Source organism: Bufo bufo, chromosome 7, assembly GCF_905171765.1.
Source record: "Bufo bufo chromosome 7, aBufBuf1.1, whole genome shotgun sequence".
Taxonomy (NCBI): Eukaryota; Metazoa; Chordata; class Amphibia; order Anura; family Bufonidae; genus Bufo; species Bufo bufo.
The window spans coordinates 69365206-69390422 of record NC_053395.1 but is presented as its reverse complement, the minus strand read 5'-3'; the positions used below and the strand labels follow the sequence as shown (position 1 = coordinate 69390422).

The following is a 25217-nucleotide window of genomic DNA, read 5'->3' as shown; positions in this document are numbered from 1 at the left end:
GGAGCTGGTGAGGACGGTGCTGGACAGTGCAGGTGCAGCAGCAGGAAGAGGAGGGGAGAGAGGAGCGCCGGGAGTTTGAATCTCCAGCCTCTCTCCAGCACCAAGGACAGCACCAATCAGCACCAAGGCCAGCACCGCCGCCCCCAAATGCTCAGATTGTGATTGGTGGTGTGTAATCACACCACCGATCACTGTCCTTTTCCGGTTCATCGGGTCACCGGAGACCCGAATGGACCGGAAACGCAGCAAACCGCAGGTCTGAATTGACCTGCGGTTTGCTGCAATCGCGGATGAATGATTTCATACTGATTGAGGGGTCATTTAGAAAATGACAGGCTGAGGAAGAGGCAGACCGTTCCACAGGGATGGTAGGGGTCGGACAAGTGCACCAGGCCGGAGCCTAAGTGGGAAGTTGGAGAAGGCGCGTGCGATAACTTCAAAGGGCACACCAGAGTTGGTTGAGTGGCTCGCTCAGCCATTCGCTTCTGCACCCTCCTCATCCTCTGTATCTGCACCCTCCTCATTCTCTTAAGTGTGCACCCCCAAAGACACCACCACCATAGCCCCTCCACTGGAGTCAGAGGAATTATTTTCCCATCGATTCCCAGACCTTACTGATGCACAGCCATTCTTGGCATCGGATGAGGAAGAGGAGGTAGCAACGGCCGCCATCCAGCGGACTGACGACAGTACCCAGATCAGCCCAAGGAGGGTGGTCCGTGCTGTTGCTGCCTACTCTGAGATCTCTTATGTCAGTGGTGGTGAAGGTGATGATGATGACATGTCGATGGACGTCACGTGGGTGCCCTCAAGAGAGGAAGAGGAGGGGAGTTCAGAGGCAGAGACGGAGCAGCAGATAGGGAGGAGAAGGAGTAGAAGCAGGCAGAACTCGCAGTGTACAGGAGGCAAAAAGCAGACTGCAAATGTATCTGGAGCGAGCCATCCACCATGCATGGTCACATCTTGCGATCCCAGAACGCCGGCACATGGCTCCGCAGTGTGGGCTTTTTTTTAACGTGTCAGCTGCTGATAATAGTGTTGTCATCTGTTGCTGTCAACGCATAAGTCGTGGTAAGCCCAACACTTACCTAGGGACGACCGCCTTAAGAATGCACCTGGCCTCCCATCACCGAGCCCAGTCGGATCAACACCGTCAGAACCCACAAAGCCGCACTCCCGACGCTCCACGTCCTGCCTCTTCTTCTCTCTCCTCTCATTTGTCCTCCACTCCACCTTCCACCGTGCCGTTGTCGCGTTCATCTCGCACAAGGCAGGCTTCCGTGGCCTAAATGTTCGAAGGTAAAAAAATGATGACGCCGGATAATCCTCTTGCCCAACGGCTGACCGCTGGCTTGTTGGAACTGCTAGCCCGCCAACTACTGCCATATAAATTGATGGACTCTGAGGCCTTTAGAAAATTTGTGGCCATTGGCACACCGCAATGGAAGGTCCCCGGAAGGAAATATTTCTCCCAGAATGGCATCCCTGAACTATATGGCCACGTTCATCTGCAAGTTAATATATCTCTATCACACAGTGTTGGCGCCAAGAAACATCTGACCACAGACACGTGGTCTAGCAAACACGGGCAGGGAAGGTACATAACTTTTACTGCCCACTGGGTGAACTGTCTGACGGCCGTCAAACATGTAACCCATGGCACCCGTGTGGATTTGGTGTTACCGCTACGTATTGCATGCAGCCCTGCCTCTTCTCCTCCTACTCCATCCTCCGTCTCCTCCTTGGCTGACTCCTCCTATTTCACTGCTACCGCCTCTTCCGCTGCACCCCCCAAGCTCCCCAGAACCTATTCAACGTGCCAGGTGAGACGTTGCCATGCTGTGCTGCGGCTGTTGTGCCTGGAAGCTAAGAGCCACACCGGTCCTGCACTGCTTTCAGCTCTGCAGTCACAGGCCGATCAGTGGCTAACCCCGCTCAATTTGACAGCTGGTAAAGTGGTGTGCGACAACGGTGCCAATCAGCTGAGCGCACTGAAACAGGGCAAAATGATACGTGCCGTGCATGACATACATCCTGAACGTAGTCGTGCAGCGATTCGTTGCCAAATACCCCGGGGTCCAGGGCGTCTTGCGGCAGGCCAGGAAATTCTCTGGTCATTTTAGATCTTACACGGCCATGGCTCACCTTGCTGACGTTCAGCGGCGACACCACCTGCCCATCAGTCGTCTGATTTGTGAGAGCCCGACGCGCTAGAACTCTACCTTGTATATACTTGATAGGCTGCTCCAGCAGCAACGAGCCGTTAACGACTACCTGTATGAACTCTGCAGCAGGACAGGTTCTGGGGCGCTTGGTTTCTTTTCACCGCACCAGTGGCTGCTCATGCGCGATGCATGCAGACTTCTGCGGCCATTTGATGAGATCACCAAACTGGTCAGTCGCAGCCAGGGCACCATCAGTGACATCGTACCTTACACCTTCTTTCTAGAGCGTGCATTGTGTCGTGTAATTGATCAAGTCGTCGAAAAAGCAAGAGCTGGAAGATGAGGAAGTCGCAATGCTGAATGAATACTGCAAATACTGACTAACTAGACCTTCTAAGGTCAACCAGTGCTCGGGTAGGCCCGCACCATGAAAGCGAAAACAAGACAACACAGTAAAAGTAACTGGCTAAATAGCAAATAAGTAAGGCAAATTGGAACATAAGTATGCGGGATGTCCGCAACAATAGAGAACCACTGCTCGTGTGGGTAGCTCAGAGGCAGTATCAGGATCGTCCCCATCTCACAGAAAGGGCGCAGATTTGAGAAGCAGCGAAGAGTTGCTGTCTTTCCCTGTTGACGTGCTGACAAGGCAAATGGAAATCCCCAGCAATATGCTATTTGACGGTCTCGTAGCAGTGTGAGGAGGTGCACAGGGGCCCCATCAAGTTCGAAATTGCGTAGGGTATGGGCCTTCGCCATAATGGCCTCTTTGAGAGTATAATCATGGACACAACTATTTATGTCCCTGGTATGAGTAGAGGTGCCCTTGGGTTTGAGCGCTCTGTGGGCCCTGTCTAGTTTAATCTTGTGCGAGGGCGGCTCTCCAAAAATCATATTAAAATAGCCTCCAAGGTGACAAAAATTTCTTCATCCCCAGTTGCCTCCGGGAGACCCCAGACTCCAGCAATCCTCGAGCATCCTGGGTGGCGAGGGAAATATCGGGGAGAAGGAGAGGACTTGCGGGGAGCAGTTTTCTTGCCCATGTGGTCGGTGGTAAGGGTGTCGCTGGCCACGTTGCAGTGATGCAGGCGTGAGCCGAGCGCTCAAGCGGCCATCCTGGTTGGCGTCCAGACCGGCCCCCTCAAACTACAAGTATTTATGTACAACCTATTAAACCAACAAAATGTTGGTAAAATGCATGATATCACATAGAAAACCAAAATACCCATATGGACACGCATACAAAAAATATATAAAGCTTTATTAGGTAATTAATGACAAATAATTACGACACATAATTCAAGACAATTATCTAAAACAAGTAAAGCAGCAATACAGGTAGTGTTGCGAGAAGTAGCTCACATGCTGACTGACGAGGTATAAGATCCCAATATCTAAGCTTGCTCAGCACAAGGGCAAATGAGCATTAACAAATAATAATATATATACCAATAATCACCTGAAAACTATCTCATAATCCCAAATGCCCTGAGTGCAAAAATCCACACAAGGTACCAATAGGAAACCATCAGTGAATATAAAAGCTACAGGCAGCTAAAAGGGAAGAGGGACAGAAAATACCTGGGAAGTGGTACAATACAGGGATCCAACCTTCAGTCAGCTGTGAGCACACCCTATGAAGGTTGGATCCCTGTATTTTTGCACTCAGGGCATTTGGGATTATGAGATAGTTTTCAGGTGATTATTGGTATATATATATTATTATTTGTTATTGCTCATTTGCCCTTGTGCTGAGCAAGCTTAGATATTGGGATCTTATACTTTGTCAGTCAGCATGTGAGCTACTTCTCGCAACACTACCTGTATTGCTGCTTTACTTGTTTTAGATAATTGTCTTGAATTATGTGTCGTTGTAATTATTTGTCATTAATTACCTAATAAAGCTTTATATATTTTTTGTATGCGTGTCCCTATGGGTCTTTTGGTTTTCTAAGTATTTATGTAGTAGTCCTTCCAAGGTCATGCAGTCTGGAAAAAATGTACTTACTAGGTCTATGGAAAACTGTATTGTGGTACCACATATAAAATCTGTGGTCTATGCAAAAGGTTTTCAATTCTATGTTTTTTTTCTCACTGACGTCAATATCGGAAACTTCAACACATGGAGCATCTAACATAGTACATAACATAGTACATAAGGCCGAAAAAAGAAATTTGTCCATCCAGTTCGGCCTGTCATCCTGCAAGTTGATCCAGAGGAAGGCAAAAAAAACTGTGAGGTAGAAGCCAATTTTTCTCACTTTAGGGGATTAAAAAATTCCTTCCCGACTCCAATCAGGCAATCAGAATAACTCCCTGGATCAACGACCCATCTCTAGTAGCTATAGCCTGTAATATTATTACGCTCCAGAAATACATCCAGGCCCCTCTTGAATTCCTTTATTGTACTCACCATCACCACCTCCTCAGGCAGAGAGTTCCATAGTCTCACTGCTCTTACCGTAAAGAATCCTCTTCTATGTTTGTGTACAAACCTTCTTTCCTCCAGACGCAGAGGATGTCCCCTTGTCACAGTCACAGTCCTGGGGATAAATAGATGATGGGATAGATCTCTGTACTGACCCCTGATATATTTATACATAGTAATTAGATCTCCCCTCAGTCGTCTTTTTTCTAACGTGAATAACCCTAATTTTGATAATCTTTCAGGGTACTGTAGTTGCCCCATTCCAGTTATAACTTTAGTTGCCCTCCTCTGGACCCTCTCCAGCTCTGCTATGTCTGCCTTGTTCACAGGAGCCCAGCACTGTACACAGTACTCCATGTGTGGTCTGACTAATGATTTGTAAAGTAGTAGGACTATGTTCTCATCACGGGCATCTATGCCCCTTTAGATGCAACCCATTATCTTATTGGCCTTGGCAGCAGCTGCCCGACACTGTTTTTTGCAGCTTAGTTTGCTGTTTATTAAAATTCCTAGATCCTTTTCCATGTCAGTGTTACCGAGTGTTTTACCATTTAGTAACTGCAAGCACAACATGTAGGTAGCCCTGAAACCCATGCAAGTTTGTTATAAAAATGCCATTCACTACACTAGCACATATGAGCATTACTGTAAACTAACACAGCTGCTAAAACATAATCCATGTGAACATAGAGTAATAAATTGTGTAATCCCCAGTGACTCTTTCCATTGTGCATTAGGTCATTTGATTAGCTGGTTGAACTTTGACTCGCCTCTCCTTTCCTTTATAATATGGTATGATATATTTGACTCTTCAGATCATTCAGAAGCCAGCTTGGATAGAGGATCCGGAATACATTAGGTGTGAATCTTTTTTTTTAATGATTTATTCACTTATGTCATCATATGTTTCAGTGTTTTTGTATATATATGTATGTATGTATGTATGTATATATGTAATAGAACAAACAAGTGACTTACTTAACAATTACTATAAATCATTGACTGATGTTATAAGAGGAAGACAGTGGGATCTTAGGGAGCTAAATGCATGGCTTAAGTCCTGGTGTAGGGCTGAAGGATGTGTGTGCTTAGAGCACCGGGCCGACTTCTCATTGGGGTACAAACTGTAATCCAGGGATGAATTGTACCTGTATTGAAGGATGTCTGTTGTGCTGGGGGAGAGAATTCTAGCAGGGGGTTAGGCTGGTGGAGGAGGAATATTTAAATTAGGTATGAGGGGGGAGGGCAAGGCAGATAGTAGAGTGGTCAGAGAGGGGTCAGAATATATTGGTGGGTGGAGAAATGGAAGATGGGGTTTATTAGGGCAGTTAATAGGGAAATCCACATACAATTAAAAAAAAACGAAGTGCCCAAAAAATCTCAAGAATTCAATTTAAGAGTAACTTAAAATGCATGTTCACAAATGCCTAGGAAGAAAAATTGGAGATTTGGAGTCCATTGGTGTGGTGGAGTACAGAAATGTACTTGGTATGGCTGAGACATGGCTGGACTATTCACATGTCTGGGCTGTTAAATTTTAAAGGATTTACAGTATACTTTTTTGGAAAGATAGGGTCAATAAAAAAGATAGTGGAGTATGTCTGTATGTTTGGAGTTATATGAATACAAGCATGAAAGATGCAATTGTGGGTGAGGATGGTGAGGCTGTTGAAATCTTATGGGTGGAATTTCAAAGGTACCGTAAATAAACTCTGGAAAAAAAATCATTATTGGTATAATCTATAGACCCCCTAAAATCAGTGAGGAGATAGAAGTTCAGTTGTATAACCAATAGAGTGGGCTGCACAGACAGGTACAGTGATTATAATGGGAGCTTTTAACTATGGACAGGGGTTTGTTTGTACCTAAACTGCAAAGAGGAGGAAATTCATCAACTTGCTACAGGACCACTTTATGGGTCAGGTTGTAGAAGATCCCAGTAGGGGCGATGCTATGTTGGATCTGGTAATTTCTAACAATGCAGAGTTTGTTGAAAATTTCACTGGTTTGTGAAACACTTGGTAACAGTGACCACAATATAATTATATTCCTTCTATACTGTAAATAACAGACTCTGGCTGGGAGGGAAAAAACTAAAAAATGTAAAAAGGACATTTTCCCCAGGTTCATTTTAGAGCATAGACTGGGATCAGCTATTGTCACACAATAATACACAGGAAAAATGGGAGAGCTTTAGATTTACATTGGGTGATTATACTGCAAAATTTATCCTTACAGGTAATAAGTATAAAATTAAACCCCACATGGCTTACTGCTACAGTAAAAAGTGCAGTAAATGACCATAAAGGGCATTTATAAAAATACAAATCCATCAGGTCAGCTATAACCTTTAAAATTTTAAAGGGGCTAAGGCTACTTTCACACCGTCTGGTATCTGCACAGACGGATCCGCACCTATGATACAAACGCTTGTATCCGTTCAGAACGGATCCATTTGCATTACCATGAAAAAAAAAAAAAGCAGCGTTTTGGTGTCCGCCTCCAGAGCGGAATGGAGGCTGAACGGAGGCAAACTGATGCATTCTGAACAGATCCTTATTCATTTAGAAAGCATTGGGGCTGAACTGATCCGTTTTGGGCCGCTTGTGAGAGCCTTGAAACGGATCTCACAGGCGGACCCAGAAACGGCAATGTGAAAGTAGCCTTAATAAAATCTGTAAAAAAAAAGAGATAAAATCTGCAAAAGTACAAAATGAACAACATGTGGCCAAAGAAAGCAAAACAAATCCCCAGAATGTTTTAAAATATATAAATGCTAAATATCAAGGTCAGAGCAGGTAGGTCTCCTAATTAACAGGGAGTTGGACACTGAGGATCAGGAAACGGCAGAGCTAAACTAAATGGGTTTTTATATACAAAAGAAGATAAATTAGCTGATGTTGCTGGTGCCAGGGCTAGTACATCCAGTAATATACTAAATTGGCTAAATGTAGATTTGGTCCAAGCTAAATTAAATAAAGTTATTGTGAACAAAGCTCTGGGACAGATGTATTAAACCCAAGAATTCTTAAAGTACTCAGTTCAGTTATTGCTGTTCTTGAATTTTGGAGATTATCTAGTGACTGGTACAGTGCCAAGCCACTGGCGCAAGTAGTAGTGCCCATATTCAAAAAGATCTCTATGTCTTCACCAAGTAATTAGAGAGCAATCAGGATATACTTATGTATTAAACAAGGCATGGACTTGCAGCACAGGAACACAATATTACTACTTTGGTGCGGCCTCATCTGGAATATGCAGTTCAGTTCTGGGCACCAGTCCATACAAAAGTATACCCTGGAGCTGGAAAAAGTACAAAGGAGAGCAACTAAACTGATAAGGGGCATGGAGGGTCTTAGGCTACTTTCACACTGGCGTTTATGGGTCCACTTGTGAGATCCGTTTCAGGGCTCTCACAAGTGGCCCAAAACGGATCAGTTCAGCCCCAATGCATTCTGAATGGATAAGGATCCGCTCAGAATGCATCAGTTTGGCTGCATATGGTCTCCGTTGCATTTTTTTAGACGGTCACTAAAATGCAGCTTGCAGCGTTTTGGTGACCGTCTGACGATGCAGAGCCAAACGGATCCGTCCTGACTTACAATGTAAGTCTATGGGGACAGATCCATTTTTCACTGACACAATATGGTGCAATTGAAAACGGATCCATCTTGACTTGCATTGAAAGTTTTGACTTAGACTTTTTTTTGAATGAATAATGCAAACGGAGCCGTTATGAACGGATACAAGCGTTTGCATTATCGGTGTGGATCCGTCTGTGCAGATACAAGACGCATCCGCACCAAACGCGAGTGTGAAAGTAGCCTTAGTTATGAGGACAGACAAAGAATTTAGTTTATTTAGTCTTGGAAAAGGTGCCTAAGGGAGGACATGATTAACCTATATAACTATATAAATGGCCTGTATAAAATATATGGTTAAAAGATGTTCCATGTAAAATCCCTTCAAAAGACAAGGGGCACTGCCTTCATCTGGAGAAGAAAAAGTTCAGTCTTCACAGAGGTGTCAAGGCTTTTTCACCATAAGAACTGTGACTCTGTGGAATAGACTTCCTCAGGACATGGTCAAAACAGAAACAGTGCACAGTTTTAATAAGGGCTTAGATGATTTTCTAGAACTAAATAACATTAATCCTACCTAATAAAAGCCCTGTGTGCCTGCGCTGTGTCTTTGCGTGTGTGCCGATTAGTTAAGTGCGCATGCGCGGCATGCCGGCCAATTGGCACACATGCACAGACACTGCCTGCACTGCCCATACTTGCGCGCCCGGCGTGCACAGGGGGGAGAGCGCCCGCCATGTAGAGCTATCCAGAAATAAAGGGCCGCATAACTTGGGGGGAGGGGGCTGAGTGTGCTGCACTGTCAGGGCTCCCCCAGTACCCGACTCTGGAGCTATTGATATACTGTAGAGAAGGAGGCGTTACAGTGATGTATAATCATATTATAGAGAGGGAGAGGGATACAGGGATATATGATATACTGTAGAGAAGGAGGTGGTACAGGGATATATGATACACCTTAGAGAAGGAGGAGGTATATAAAAGAGAAAGGATATATAATATACTATAGGGAAGGAGGGAGGTATATAACATAGAAGCCCTGTGTGAGCGCTCAGGGCTGCGTGTCCGTGCGTGTGTGCCGATAATTGAACTGCGCATGCGTCAGGGAGAGCTGCAGCAGAAGGGACAGATAGTGTAGGGACAGGAATTGTTTTGCTTTTTTCAGGCAGGGTTTACTGTTGAAAGGTGTTAGAGACCCAAAAGTCCTTTTAAGGACTATTGTTTTATCTGGCTGCAATTAGCAACCTGCACTAAATTGCGTGCAATTGTTTGGCCGCTGCTGACAGTGACACAACATCTGCTATATACAGTTGCCGCCCACCCCCCCCCCCCCCCCCCCCCCTCAGTGGCGGATCCAGAGCCTGGTCTCGGGAGGGGCACTTCCCCGGGCAATAGGAGATTATGGGGCCCCTGTGTCCCCGCCCACCCTCAAGCCACACCCACGCACAGCCCTACCTATATATCGCGCCCATACCTCTTACATCCAGTGACATCTCCTTTGATGTACAGTAGATGTTCCCTTTCTTCATCTTCTCCATTCAGACCGGACCACCATGATGATTTCTTTCAGCCATCTCTCATCTCTGCAGAGTTTGACAGACAGACATCTTAGTTTCCTACCCCCCATCAGACCCCCAGTCAGCCCCCATTAGACCTCAGATCAGCCCAAAGACCCCCCATCAGACCCCCCACTCAGCCACCAGATCCGTCTGAGTCAATCATCAGCCCAAAGACCCCCCCAGTCATCCCCCATGCCCATCAGACCTCAGATCAGCCCAAAGACCCCCACTCAGCCACCAGATCAATCATAAACCCAAAGACCCCCAGCCATCCCCCATGCCCATCAGACCTCACATCAGCCCAAAGACCCCGCTCCCCCCATCAGCCACCAGATCAATCAGCCGAATTGCCTTGCTTTGATGGGATTGCCAGATTGGGGCCTGGGCTGATTTGATCATCTGAGGGGTCTTTGAAAGCAAAGACCCCTCAGACGATCAGATCAGCCCAGGCCCCAATCTGGCAATCCCATCAATAAATTCAGGCTGCCCCCCAGGGCCCCACTGCTGCAGGTCATTGTTCTCAGCAGCAGGCCAGCTGCTTTACAGAGTCTGACTACTTGAGTAGGGGGCCCTGGCCTGCTGCTGAGAACAATGACCTGCAGCAGTGGGGCCCTGGGGGGCAGCCTGAATTTATTGATGGGATTGCCAGATTGGGGCCTGGGCTGATCTGATCATCTGAGGGGTCTTTGAAAGCAAAGACCGTCTTTGCTTTCAAAGACCCCCTCAGATGATCAGATCAGCCGAGGCCCCAATCTGGCAATCCCATTAAAGCAAGGCAGATGGCCCCTGGCAGATGAATGGGGGGGTAGGGTTTACAGTCACTGGCACTCGTCTCTGGCAGGAAAAGCCCGCAGCAACAGGGCACACTGAGGCCCCCAGCCCCCCAGGCATCCCCCCTGGCAGATAACCGGGGGGAAGGGTTTACAGACTACAGTCACTGGCACTCGTTTCTGGCAGGAAAAGCCCGCAACAGGGCACACTGAGGCTCCCAGGCATTCCCCCTGGCAGATGACGGGGGGGGGGGTTTACAGTCACTGGCACTTGTCTCTGGCACAGGGGATCATCTGCCAGGGGGGATGCATGAGGAGCTGGGGGCCTCAGTGTGCCCTGTTGCTGCGGCCCTGCAGGCTTTTCCTGCCAGAGATTGCCGCCGCTAAACCCCCCACCCCCGGGTCATCTACCACTCCAGGGGGGGTGCCTGGGGGGCTGGGGGCCTAGTGTGCCCTGCCGCTACCCCCCCCCCCCCCCCCCCGGTCATCTGCCAGGGGGGGTGCCTGGGGGCCTAGTATGCCCTGCTGCTGCCGCTACCCCCATCCCCCCCCCTGGTCATCTGCCAGGGCCCGGGGGTGCCTGGGGGGCGCAGTGTGCCATGCTGCTGCTGCTCCCCCCCCACGGTCATCTGCCAGGGGGGGGTGCCTGGGGGCCTAGTGTGCCCTCCTGCTGCTGCCGCTACACCCCCCCCCGGTCATCTGCCAGGGGGGCTGCCTGGGGGGCTGGGGGCCTAGTGTGCCCCCCTGCTGCTGCTGCCGCTACCCCCCCCCCCCCCCGGTCATCTGCCAGGGGGGCTGGCTGGGGGCCTAGTGTGCCCCCCTGCTGCTGCTGCTGCCGCTACCCCCCCCCCCCCCCGGTCATCTGCCAGGGCCCAAGGGGGGCTGGGGGCCTAGTGTGCCCTCCTGCTGCTGCTACACACACCCCCCGGTCATCTGCCAGGGGGGCTGCCTGGGGGGCTGGGGGCCTAGTGTGCCCTCCTGCTGCTGCTGCCCCCCCCCCCCGTCATCTGCCAGGGCCCAAGGGGGGTGCCTGGGGGCCTAGTGTGCCCTCCTGCTGGCTGCTGCTGCTGCCGCTTCACCCATCCCCCCCCCCCCAGGGTCCGGTCCGGTCGGGACGGGTCCGGTCCGGTACGCTCCCCCCCCCCCGGCTTTTACTTACCGACCGTCGCGTTACCGGCTGGCAGGGCAGAGGAACTTCAGCTCTTCTTCTGTTCTTCCGGTCGGCGCCTCTTCTCAAATCTGGACAGGAGTTCGCACAGGTCTCGCGGGAGTTCACGGGCCCGACGCCGGCGCTAACGTGAGTGACCGTAGGAAGGAGGGAGGGAGGGAGGGAGGAAGGAAGGAGGAGGACGGAGGGCGGACACGGGGGGCAACTTATGTGACGGATGGATCATGGATGCCAGACTGAGACGCAGCTGCAGCAGGGGCCCCAGGGGTCCACAGGCGGCCGGGCCCCCCTGGGGTGCCGGGCCCGGTCGCAACTGCGACCCCTGCGACCCCTATATGTACGCCACTGATCTGATCTTCATCTAAGTCACAACAATAGACAATCACAGTCTGCTTAAACTAATAACACACAAAGAATTAAATGTTACCATGTTTTTATTGAACACACCATGTAAACATTCACAGTGCAGGTGGAAAAAGTATGTGCACCCCTAGACTAATGACATCTCCAAGAGCTAATTGGAGTGAGGTGTCCAACTGGAGTCCAATCAATAAGATGAGATTGGAGGTGTGGGTTACAGCTGCCCTATAAAAAACACACACCAGTTCTGGGTTTGCTTTTCACAAGAAGCATTGTCTGATGTGAATGATGCCTCGCACAAAAGAGCTCTCAAAAGACCTACTATTAGGAATTGTTGACTTTCATAAAGCTGGAAAGGGTTATAAAAGTATCTCCAAAAGCCTTGCTGTTCATTAGTCCATGGTAAGACAAATTGTCTATAAATAGAGAAAGTTCAGCACTGCTGCTACTCTCCCTAGGAGTGGCCGTCCTGTAAAGATGACTGCATTACCTAAATATCTGTGACATTCAGCGCAATTGTTTGGCCGCTGCTAACAGCGACATTACCTGCGCTACATCTCCTGTATAACATTTGCGCATCCTAAATATGTGTGACATTCAGTGAAATTTTTTCTTAGCCGTTGGTGACAGTGACATTACCTGCGCTACATCTCCTGTATAATGTTTGCGCATCCTAAATATCTGTGACATTCAGTCAAATTTTTTCCCCGCTGGTGACAGTGACATTACCTGCACTACATCTCCTGTATAACGTTTGCACATCCTAAATATCTGTGACATTCAGTGTAATTTATTTGCGCATACACTTACAAAACCTGTGCTACTGTACATGTGACATACTTGCAAGCATATATACCATTTAATATGCTCAAGGCAAGCAGTAAGGGATGAGGAAGTGGCCGTGCTGCTGATGGTGCACGCAGAGGCAGTGGCCCTGGGCGTGGTGAAACTGTGCCTGCTGCCAGAGCACAAGAAACACACTCATCCATGATACCTAGCTTCATGTCCCAGTTTGCAGGGCGGTGCAGGACACCAATCTCGAAGTCACACCAGTGCGACCAGGTGATCGGTTGGATTACAGTAGATAATGCTTCCAGTCAGTTAAGCACCACCCTGTCTTCCACAAAGTCCAGTCTCAGTAGCCAAGAGTCTGGTCAACAGAATCCTCACCCTGATCCTCCTTCCTCCCACCATGGAGAGTCTTGGCAAACAAGTGATCCCACACTCGGATATTTTGAGGAGCTCTTTTCAGCGCCATTCCTTGATTTGGGCCTCTCACCAAGCTCGCTTGAAGAGGGACATGAGGAAACCTTGTGCACTGATTCCTAAACTCTTGAGCATCCACAGTCAGAAGAAGATGACGGTGGGGAACGGCAATTAGTGTTTCACAAAGTGGATGATGATGATCAGACACAGTTGCCAATAAGTCAACAGCAATTAGTGTCTCAAGAGGTTGATGATGAGGATAAGACACAGTTGTCAATAAGTGAAGTTCTTGTTAGGTCAACAAGTCAGGAGGATGACCAGAGTGAGGAAGTGGAAGAGGAGGTGGTGGACGATGAAATCACTGACCAAACCTGGGAAGGTGGCAAGCCGAGCGAGGACAGCAGTACAGAGGGGGAGGGATCTGCAGCACTGCAGCAGGCTGGAAGAGGCAGTGGGGTGGCAAAAGAGAGAAGGCGGGCCACACCAAACAGGCCCGCAACTGTTCCCTGGAGCACCCGCTTGCGGCAATCTCCCTTGCCAAGGGGTAGGTGGTCCGCAGTTTGGCGCTATTTTGAGAAAAGTGCAGACGATAAAAGAATTGTCATTTGCAACCTGTGCCATACCAAAATGAGCAGGGGCGTGAACACTAGCAACCTCACCACCACCAGCAAGATCCGCCACATGGCATCAAAACACCCTAATAGGTGGGCCGAACGCCTGGGCCCACAATCAGTGACTGCGGGTCACACCACTGCCTCCTCTTCCCCTGTGTTACACGCTGGCCAATCCTCTGTCCAAGAAGCAGGCCCAGATGCCTGGACCTTCGCAAGCACCATCAGCTAGCACATCCACTTCTGTGTCCCAGCGCAGTGTACAGATGTCCATACCCCAGGCATTTGAACGAAAGCGCAAATACCCAGCCACCCACCCACAGGCCATAGCACTAAATGCGCACTTTTACAAATTGCTGGCCCTGGAAATGTTGCCATTTAGACTTGTGAACACTGAGGCTTTCCGCAGCCTGATGGCGGTGGCTGTCCCTCGTTACTCAGTCCCCAGCCGCCACTATTTTTCCTGGTGTGTCGTCCCCGCCTTACACCAGCATGTGTCCCGTAACAGCACCTATGCCCTGACAATGCAGGTATTGGGAGGTCCACTTAACGACTGACACATGGACAAGTGCTTTTGGCCAGGGACACTACATTTCCCTAACAGCACACTGGGTGAAATTTGTGGAGGCCGAAAGCGAGTCGTACCCTGGGATGGCACAGGTGCTACCGACAAAGGATTGCGGGCCCTACTTACATCAGGATTTCTGCCTCCACCTACATTAGTGGCTGCAACCCCTCCCCCCCCTTATCCTCCTCTACCTCCTCTTCCACTTCCACCTCTGAATTCTCATCTTGCAGCACCAGTCAGCCATCATTCAGTAGCTGGAAGCAGTGTAGCACTGCAGTGGGGTAGCGTCAACAGGCTGTGCTGAAACTAATTTGCTTAGATGACAAACAGCACACCATCGCAAAGCTGTGGCTCTCACCACTCAACCTACAACCAGGCATAGTTGTGTCTGATAATGGCCGTAACTTGGTGGCGGCTTTGGAGTTCGGCAAGCTCACACACATACCATGCCTAGCCCAAGAGTTCAACTTAGTGGTTGAGTGGTTTCTCATAACCTACCCCAATTTGCCTGAACTACTGGTGAAGGTGTGCCATGTGTGGGCCCATTTCCAAAAGTCATCTACAGCTGCTGCCGCTCTGGCAACGCTGCAGCAGCACTTGCAATTGCCAGCTCACCGACTGTTGTGTGACGTGAGCACGCGCTGGAACTCCACGTTCCACATGTTGGCCAGGCTTTGTGAGCAGCAGAGGGCAGTAGTGGAATAGCAGCTGCAACATGGTCGATGCCTTTCCAGTCAACTTCCGCTCTTCACAAGCGACTAGTGGGCATGGATGTCTGACCTCTGTGAGGTTTTACCCAGCTTTGAGGAATCAACACAGATGGTGAGCGGCGATGCCGCTATTATCAGCATAACCATCCCACTTCTGTGTCTACTGAAACGCTTGCTGCTCACAATGAAGGCGGACGCTTTGCATGTGGAAGAGGTGGAAATAGGGGAAGACAGTACACAGGGTGATAGCCAGACCACCCTCAGTTCCCTCTTCTCAGCGCAAATTGGATGATGATGAGGAGGAGAAGGAGCAGGAGACGGTTGTCTCCGCTACAGAGGGTAGTACCCATAGCAGGTTTATTCCATTTGTTCAGCGTGGATGGGCCAAAGAGGAGGAAGAGGATGAGGAGATTGAGAGTCATCCTCCTGATGAGGACAGCGTAGGCTTGTCTGTTGGGACTCTGGCACATATGGCTGACCTTATGTTATGCTGCATTTCCCGTGACCCTCGCGTTATACGCATTTTGGCCAACACCGATTACTGGTTGTTCACCCTTCTCGACCCCCGCTACAAAGAGAACTTCTCATTTCTCATTCCTGTGGTGGAGAGGACTAGCAAAATTGTGCAATACCAGAAGGTCCTGGTGGAAAAATTGCTCCAAAAATTTCCATCTGACAACGCTGGTGGCAGAGTACGTAGTTCCTTGGGCAACCGAAGAGGAGAGACGAGGGGAACACACAGCAATTCCAACAGAGGCAGGGCAACACTCTCCAAGGCCTGGGACAGTTTCATGACACGCCACCAGCACCCTCACCCTGATGCGAGACCTAGTGTCACAAGGAGGGAAAAGATTTGGAAGATGGTGAAGGAGTACGTAGCAGACTGTGTCAGCATCCTCAATGATCCCTCAGTGCCTTACAACTATTGGGTGTCCAAGCTAGACACGTGGCACGAACTGGCGCTCTACGTCTTGGAGGTGCTGGCCCGCCCTGCCGCCAGCGTTCTGTCACCGCGGGTATTTAGTGCTGCTGGGGGCATAATAACTGATAAGCGCACCCACCTGTTAACTGAAAATGTTGACAGGTTGACTCTTATCAAAATGAACAAGGCCTGGATTGCCCCTGACTTCCCTACTCCACCAGAGGAAAGAGGCTGAACATAAAGGCACTTTAAATGTGGCTTTTATGGTGTATTGAATACACTGTATTCCCATGCACCCCTTCCACCACAAAAAAGGGTATATGGTTCAATCTTCCTTTTCTCGTCCCCCTCCTCCTCCATCATATCAACATGCTTATTTGGCTGCCCTCGCTCCTAATGTTTTAGAGGGTCAGCTCAGCAGCAGACCCTCACCCTTAATGTTTTAGAGAGTCACCAATGGAACAGGTCAGTTTTACCGCTTAGTGACAGTTGTAAAGACTAATTATTATTTTTTTTCTTTATTCCACCCCATTAAATGGTGCCATTAGAAAGTACAACTTGTCCCACAAAAATAAGCCCTCAAATGCTATGTGAACAGAAAAATGATGGCTCCTGAAGTAAAACACGAAAACATAAAAATTGAAAACTGCCCTGTCCTCAGGGGGTTAGCAGTCGATCATAGACCACAGTAATTTAACATTGAGGTTTATGGCAGGGCTCCATAGGAATATATCTATAACAGGCCTTGTATCACAGTGTCACTACCAGAGCATTTGGGACGTTCTCACAGCTCTGTTTCTCCACCCCTGTGATGATGTCACTACTAGAGCTGGGAGGAGTTCTCACTGCTCTGTTTACTTTTGGTTTCCTTCCTCCCAGCTGTTCCTCATGCGTTTGATTTCCCTCTCTTTATATCACCCCTCCTCCTATTGTAGGGCGTGGATTATAGTTCTCATTTCAGTTGTAGCTCTTGCTTTAGTATCTTCACTTGTAGCTATCAGTTCACTGGACCTGTGTTCTGCTGCAGCAAGCACTCCGGATATTGCCAGCTGTCCTTGGATCCGTCTTCTCTGCGGCTGCGACACCTTCAGCTAAGTGTACAGACATTGTTGTGTACCTGATTATTTTCTGACTGGATCTGAGATGGGCACGGTTCCCTCCATAAACTGAGTAGGGCACCGGTGGCCGTGCCCCTTCCACTATTGTAGGGGTTACAGTGGTCATCAGTCTTAGGTACGTGGGCATGCCTCGTTCCGCCATTTGGATCCGGGCATGTGCTTTAGCAGCATAGGGAGAGCTTTGAGGGTCTGACAGGGGTCACCCTTTATCCTCCCTAGTTTGGGTCCGGTCAGTAGCTCTTTTACTGTGTATACTATTGTTGCTCACATACAGCCGTGACATTATAATCCACCAAAACCGTCCTTTTTTGATATGGATCCGCTTTCTGGCCTGGTTGACCGCATGCAGGGTCTTACTTTGGAAGTAGCGGATCTCCGTCAATCTATGACTCAGCTTCAAGCATTGGGCTCTGCTCCGGCTCATGGAGTCTGTTGCGAGCCAAAGGTCTCACTTCCGGAAACGTTCTCCGGGGGCAGTGAGAATTTTGTTCGCTTCAGAGAGGCATGCAAACTCCATTTTTGCTTGTGTCCCCACTCCTCTGGTAAGGAGAGGGTGAGGATTGTCATCTCCCTGCTCAGGGGTAATGCTCAGACTTGGGCTTTTTCGCTGCCATCAGGGGATCCCTCCCTTCGATCCGTGGAAAGATTTTTTGTGGCCCTGGGGCAGATTTATGATGACCCGGATCGTGTTGCTCTGGCCGAATCTAACTTACGTGTTTTATGCCAGAACAAACTGTCTGCGGAGCTTTATTGTTCTGAATTTCGGAGATGGGCAGCTGATTCGGGTTGGAATGATGCTGCACTCCGGAGTCAGTTCTGTCATGGTCTCTCAGAGAGATTGAAAGATGCATTTGCTTTCCATGAGAGACCAACGTCCTTAGAGTCTGCCATGTCATTGGCAGTACGCCTTGACAGGCGTCTAAGAGAAAGAAACGAGACCTCTCTGTCCAGCCATTGTCAGTCTAGGGGCAGTGGTGCGGACTCATTCAGTGTGCAGGGGCCTCATCCTGTCTCGCTCCCCTCTTAGGAGGAGCCCATGCAGCTAGGTCGACTTGCCCCTGATAAAAGAGGATTTAGTCCTCAGAGTATGGTGTGTTTTTGTTGTGGGGGCATAGGTCATTTGGCAAATGTTTGTCCGTCTAGGAGATTCTTGAACTGTACTAAGAGCGATAATAAGAGAAAAACCTCAAAAGGTAAATCATCAAATTCTGCTTCATCTGCTACTTTGGGCAAAGTTGATGTAGGAATTGATGCTTTTCCTCTGACCTGCAGTTCCCATTTTCTCCTGTCTGCCAGGGTGGCGCTAGAGAGCAAAGTCATTTCTTGTGAGATTTTTGTCGATAGTGGAGCGGCCGTCAATCTTATTGACACTCAATTTGTAGCCATGCATAGTTTTCAGGTTTGCACATTAGAAAAGGATATACCTGTTTTTGCTATTGACTCTGCTCCACTCTCACAGAGATCTCTGAAGGGCATTGTTCACAATATCCGGCTAGCTGTAGGTGACACTCATGTGGAGGATATATCTTGTTTTGTCCTTAACGGATTGCCTTCTCCTCTAGTTTTGGGGTTACCCTGGCTCACTAGACATAACCCCACTATTGATTGGCAAGGAAGGCAAATAAATGAGTGGAGTGACTTTTGTAGAGAGAATTGTCTCACAGCGACTTTTGCAGAGGTGTCTACTAAAACTGTGCCATCATTTCTCTCTGATTTCTCGGACGTGTTTTCCGAGAGCGGTGTTCAGGAGCTACCTCCTCACCGGGAGTTTGACTGTCCCATTAACCTCATTCCCGGCGCCAAGCTGCCAAAAGCACGCCTCTACAATCTCTCACAACCGGAAAGAATCGCAATGCGAACTTATATCTCCGAGAGTCTCGAGAAGGGGCATATTCGTCCCTCAAAGTCACCTGTGGCCGCGGGTTTTTTTTTGTTAAAAAAAAAGATGGCTCTCTGAGACCTTGCCTAGATTTTAGGGAGCTGAACCGTATCACGATTCGCGATCCCTATCCACTTCCTCTGATCCCGGACCTCTTCAACCAAATTGTTGGGGCCAAGGTGTTTTCCAAATTGGATTTGAGAGGCGCGTACAACCTGGTCAGGGTCAGAGAGGGGGATGAATGGAAAACGGCCTTTAATACCCCTAACGGGCATTTCGAGAATCTCGTTATGCCTTTCGGCCTGATGAATGCTCCGGCCGTCTTTCAGCATTTTGTAAATAGTATTTTCTACCATTTAATGGGGAAATTTGTATTGGTGTATCTTGATGATATTTTGATTTTTTCCCCTGAGGTTCAGACCCATCAGGATCATCTTTTTCAGGTTCTGCAGATTCTGCGGGAAAATAAATTGTACGCCAAGCTGGAGAAATGTCTTTTTATGGTATCGGAGATTCAATTTCTGGGTTTTCTCCTCTCTGCTTCTGGTTTTCGCATGGATCCGGAGAAGGTCCGTGCTGTACTTGAGTGGGAGCTTCCTGAGAATCAGAAGGCATTGATGCGCTTTCTGGGTTTTGCGAACTATTACAGAAAGTTCATTTTGAATTATTCCTCTGTTGTCAAACCCCTTACTGACATGACAAAAAAGGGGGCGGATTTTTCCTCTTGGTCGGAAGAGGCGCTTGCAGCCTTTTCTAAGATTAAAGAGAGTTTTGCGTCTGCTCCCGTCTTGGTGCATCCCGATGTTTCCTTACCTTTTATTGTTGAGGTGGATGCTTCCGAGGTGGGTGTGGGTGCGGTTTTGTCCCAGGGCCCTTCTCCTGCCAAATGGCGACCCTGTGCCTTTTTCTCTAAAAAACTCTCCCCGGCAGAGAGAAACTATGATGTGGGAGATAGGGAGTTGTTGGCCATCAAGTTGGCTTTCGAGGAATGGCGCCATTGGTTGGAGGGGGCCAGGCACCCTATCACCGTTTTTACCGACCATAAGAATCTGGCATACTTGGAGTCGGCCAGGCGTATGAATCCGAGACAGGCCAGATGGTCTCTGTTCTTCTCCAGATTCAATTTTGTTGTTACATTCCGACCTGGGATAAAAAATGTGAAGGCTGATGCTCTCTCTCGCTGTTTTCCGGGAGGAGGAAACTCCGAGGACCCGGGTCCCATTTTGGCGGAGGGGGTAGTTGTTTCTGCTCTATATTCCGATTTGGAGGCCGAGGTCCAGGCTGCCCAGACTGAGGCACCTGCCCGTTGTCCTTCTGGGAAGTTGTTCGTGCCTCCTGAGCTACGTCACAAACTCTTTAAGGAGCATCATGATACGGTTCTTGCTGGTCACCCCGGGAGTAGAGCCACGGAAGATCTCATTGCTCAGAGATTTTGGTGGCCGGCTCTTCGTAAGTCGGTGGAGGGTTTTGTGGCTGCTTGTGAGACGTGCACTCGCGCTAAGGTCCCTCGTTCACGGCCTTCAGGTTCCCTTCTCCCGTTACCCATACCTTCCCGTCCTTGGACACACCTGTCCATGGACTTTATCACGGATCTTCCTCGTTCCTCGGGGAAGTCGGTGATCCTGGTGGTGGTGGACCGTTTTAGCAAGATGGCTCATTTCGTACCTTTCCCTGGTTTACCCAATGCTAAAACGTTGGCGCAAGCTTTTGTCGACCATATTGTTAAATTGCACGGCATTCCCTCTGATATTGTTTCCGATAGAGGCACGCAGTTTGTGTCCAGGTTCTGGAAGGCTTTCTGTTCTCGCCTGGGGGTTCGGCTGTCCTTCTCTTCTGCTTTTCACCCGCAGTCGAATGGTCAGACTGAGCGCCTCAATCAGAATCTGGAGACATATTTGCGCTGTTTTGTGGCAGAAAACCAGGAGGATTGGTGTTCATTTCTCCCTCTTGCTGAGTTTGCTCTGAACAACCGTCGTCAGGAATCTTCTGATAAGTCACCATTCTTTGGTGCATATGGGTTCCATCCGCAGTTTGGGACATTCTCGGGAGGGGCTCTTTCTGGTTTACCTGAGGAGGAGAGATTTTCCTCGTCTTTGTCTACCATTTGGCAAAAGATTCAGAGTAATCTTAAAAAGATGAGTGAGAGGTATAGGCGTGTGGCTGATAAGAGACGTGTGCCTGGTCCGGACCTAAATGTGGGTGATCTGGTGTGGTTGTCTACAAGAAATATTAAACTGAAGGTTCCCTCCTGGAAATTGGGTCCCAAGTTTATTGGGCCTTATAAAATCTTGTCAGTCATAAATCCTGTTGCCTTCCGTCTTGATCTTCCACGGGTTTTGAAGATACATAATGTATTTCACAGATCTCTCTTAAAACCATATGTCCAGCCCACGGTACCCTCCTCTTTGCCTCCTCCTCCGATTTTGGTTGATGGCAATCTGGAGTTTGAGGTTTCCAGAATTGTGGACTCTCGCATTGTCCGCAGCTCTCTTCAGTACCTCGTTCATTGGAAGGGTTATGGTCCTGAGGAGAGGATGTGGGTTCCAGTGTCAGACATTAAAGCCACTCGCCTCATCAAGGCATTTCATAGGGCTCATCCTGAGAAGGTGGGTCCTGGGTGTCCGGAGTCCACCCGCAGAGGGGGGGGTACTGTCACTACCAGAGCTTTGGGACGTTCTCACAGCTCTGTTTCTCCACCCCTGTGATGATGTCACTACTAGAGCTGGGAGGAGTTCTCACTGCTCTGTTTACTTTTGGTTTCCTTCCTCCCAGCTGTTCCTCATGCGTTTGATTTCCCTCTCTTTATATCACCCCTCCTCCTATTGTAGGGCGTGGATAATAGTTCTCATTTCAGTTGTAGCTCTTGCTTTAGTATCTTTACTTGTAGCTATCAGTTCACTGGACCTGTGTTCTGCTGCAGCAAGCACTCCGGATATTGCCAGCTGTCCTTGGATCCGTCTTCTCTGCGGCTGCGACACCTTCAGCTAAGTGTACAGACATTGTTGTGTACCTGATTATTTTCTGACTGGATCTGAGGTGGCCACGGTTCCCTCCATAAACTGAGTAGGGCACCGGTGGCCGTGCCCCTTCCACTATTGTAGGGGTTACAGTGGTCATCAGTCTTAGGTACGTGGGCATGCCTCGTTCCGCCATTTGGATCCGGGCATGTGCTTTAGCAGCATAGGGAGAGCTTTGAGGGTCTGACAGGGGTCACCCTTTATCCTCCCTAGTTTGGGTCCGGTCAGTAGCTCTTTTACTGTGTATACTATTGTTGCTCACATACAGCCGTGACACACAGAATAAAGGTAACATGTCAGTTGCCTGTACCACCGTACAGTGAACCCCCATAAAACAAAAATCCAAAAAACAATGGTGAAATTGTGTTTTTTTCCCATTTTAGCACTTTTTATGTTGTTCATTATTAAAGAAGGCAGAAGCTGATAAACCTTTGGAAATGACCTTTCATTGACAAGGCTTGTACTGACAAAAACAGCTGCCATAAAAGTCATACGACAAGCCAATAAGTCACATGAAGTCCTTTATCTCTTTGCTTATCTGGAATGTTTTGCTACACCTAATGTGGTATGAGAAGATTATTAACATGCTGATGAGTAGTGTTACCTGTCACTAAGAATAGAGATTTTCCAGCACCAGCCTCTGACAAAGTGCCACCTACAGATCAGATAGGAAGTCTACCATTGCAGGGGAACAAAAAGCAGATCTAGACTTTTAATTTGGGGTATTCAGTCCATTTGTGGTAGCGTATCATGGAAATGGCTTGCCTAATGTACTGTAGCTCTAAAGAAAAGGAACAAGGAGATCCATTGCTGGAAAGTACAAATCTGACATGTGTCACTTTATGTGGTGATAACTTTAACCACCTCAGCCCCCAGTGCTTAAACACCCTGAAAGACCAGGCCACTTTTTACACTTCTGACCTACACTACTTTCACCGTTTATTGCTCGGTCATGCAACTTACCACCCAAATGAATTTTACCTCCTTTTCTTCTCACTAATAGAGCTTTCATTTGGTGGTATTTCATTGCTGCTGACATTTTTACTTTTTTTTGTTATTAATCGAAATTTAACGATTTTTTTGCAAAAAAATGACATTTTTCACTTTCAGTTGTAAAATTTTGCAAAAAAAAACGAGATCCATATAGAAATTTTGCTCTAAATTTATAGTTCTACATGTCTTTGATAAAAAAAAAATGTTTGGGTAAAAAAAAAATGGTTTGGGTAAAAGTTATAGCGTTTACAAACTATGGTACAAAAATGTGAATTTCCGCTTTTTGAAGCAGCTCTGACTTTCTGAGCACCTGTCATGTTTCCTGAGGTTCTACAATGGCCAGACAGTACAAACACCCCACAAATGACCCCATTTCGGAAAGTACACACCCTAAGGTATTCGCTGATGGGCATAGTGAGTTCATAGAACTTTTTATTTTTTGTCACAAGTTAGCGGAAAATGATGATTTTTTTTTTTTTTTCTTACAAAGTCTCATATTCCACTAACTTGTGACAAAAAATAAAAACTTCTATGAACTCACTATGCCCATCACGAAATACCTTGGGGTCTCTTCTTTCCAAAATGGGGTCACTTGTGGGGTAGTTATACTGCCCTGGCATTTTAGGGGCCCAAATGTGTGGTAAGGAGTTTGAAATCAAATTCTGTAAAAAATGACCTGTGAAATCCGAAAGGTGCTCTTTGGAATATGGGCCCCTTTGCCCACCTAGGCTGCAAAAAAGTGTCACACATCTGGTATCTCCGTACTCAGGAGAAGGTGGGGAATGTGTTTTGGGGTGTCTTTTTACATATACCCATGCTGGGTGAGATAAATATCTTGGTCAAATGCCAACTTTGTATAAAAAAATGGGAAAAGTTGTCTTTTGCCAAGATATTTCTCTCACCCAGCATGGGTATATGTAAAATGACACCCCAAAACACATTCCCCACCTTCTCCTTAGTACGGCAATACCAGATGTGTGACACTTTTTTGCAGCCTAGGTGGGCAAAGGGGCCCATATTCCAAAGAGCACCTTTCGGATTTCACAGGTCATTTTTTACAGAATTTGATTTCAAACTCCTTACCACACATTTGGGCCCCTAGAATGCCAGGGCAGTATAACTACCCCACAAGTGACCCCATTTTGGAAAGAAGACACCCCAAGGTATTCCGTGAGGGGCATGGCAAGTTCCTAGAATTTTTTATTTTTTGTCACAAGTTAGTGGAAAATGATGATTTTTTTTTTTTTTTTTTTTTCATACAAAGTCTCATATTCCACTAACTTGTGACAAAAAATAAAAACTTCCATGAACTCACTATGCCCATCAGCGAATACCTTGGGGTCTCTTCTTTCCAAAATGGGGTCACTTGTGGGGTAGTTATACTGCCCTGGCATTCTAGGGGCCCAAATGTGTGGTAAGGAGTTTGAAATCAAATTCTGTAAAAAATGACCTGTGAAATCCGAAAGGTGCTCTTTGGAATATGGGCCCCTTTGCCCACCTAGGCTGCAAAAAAGTGTCACACATCTGGTATCTCCGTACTCAGGAGAAGGTGGGGAATGTGTTTTGGGGTGTCATTTTACATATACCCATGCTGGGTGAGAAAAATATCTTGGTCAAATGCCAACTTTGTATAAAAAAATGGGAAAAGTTGTCTTTTGCCAAGATATTTCTCTCACCCAGCATGGGTATATGTAAAATGACACCCCAAAACACATTCCCCACCTTCTCCTGAGTACGGCGATACCAGATGTGTGACACTTTTTTGCAGCCTAGATGCGCAAAGGGGCCCAAATTCCTTTTAGGAGGGCATTTTTAGACATTTGGATACCAGACTTCTTCTCACGCTTTGGGGCCCCTAGAATGCCAGGGCAGTATAAATACCCCACATGTGACCCCATTTTGGAAAGAAGACACCCCAAGGTATTCAATGAGGGGCATGGCGAGTTCATAGAAATTTTTTGGCACAAGTTAGCGGAAATTGATATTTTTAATTTTTTTCTCACAAAGTCTCCCGTTCCGCTAACTTGGGACAAAAATTTCAATCTTTCATGGACTCAATATGCCCCTCACGGAATACCTGGGGGTGTCTTCTTTCCGAAATGGGGTCACATGTGGGGTATTTATACTGCCCTGGCATTCTAGGGGCCCTAAAGCGTGAGAAG

At 47.9% G+C, this 25217-nt stretch overlaps 1 protein-coding gene across 1 annotated transcript in view; it reads left to right on the top strand.

Annotated features, from left to right (window-relative positions):
• The first annotated feature begins 5427 nt into the window (after positions 1-5427).
• The window catches only part of LOC121008534 (lipopolysaccharide-induced tumor necrosis factor-alpha factor homolog), a 70414-nt gene continuing 50624 nt past the window's right edge, over positions 5428-25217 (top strand). Inside the window, exon 1 of the mRNA XM_040441150.1 lies at positions 5428-5452. The gene's annotated coding sequence lies outside the window, so the exon portion shown is untranslated. The remainder of the gene's footprint in view (positions 5453-25217) is intronic.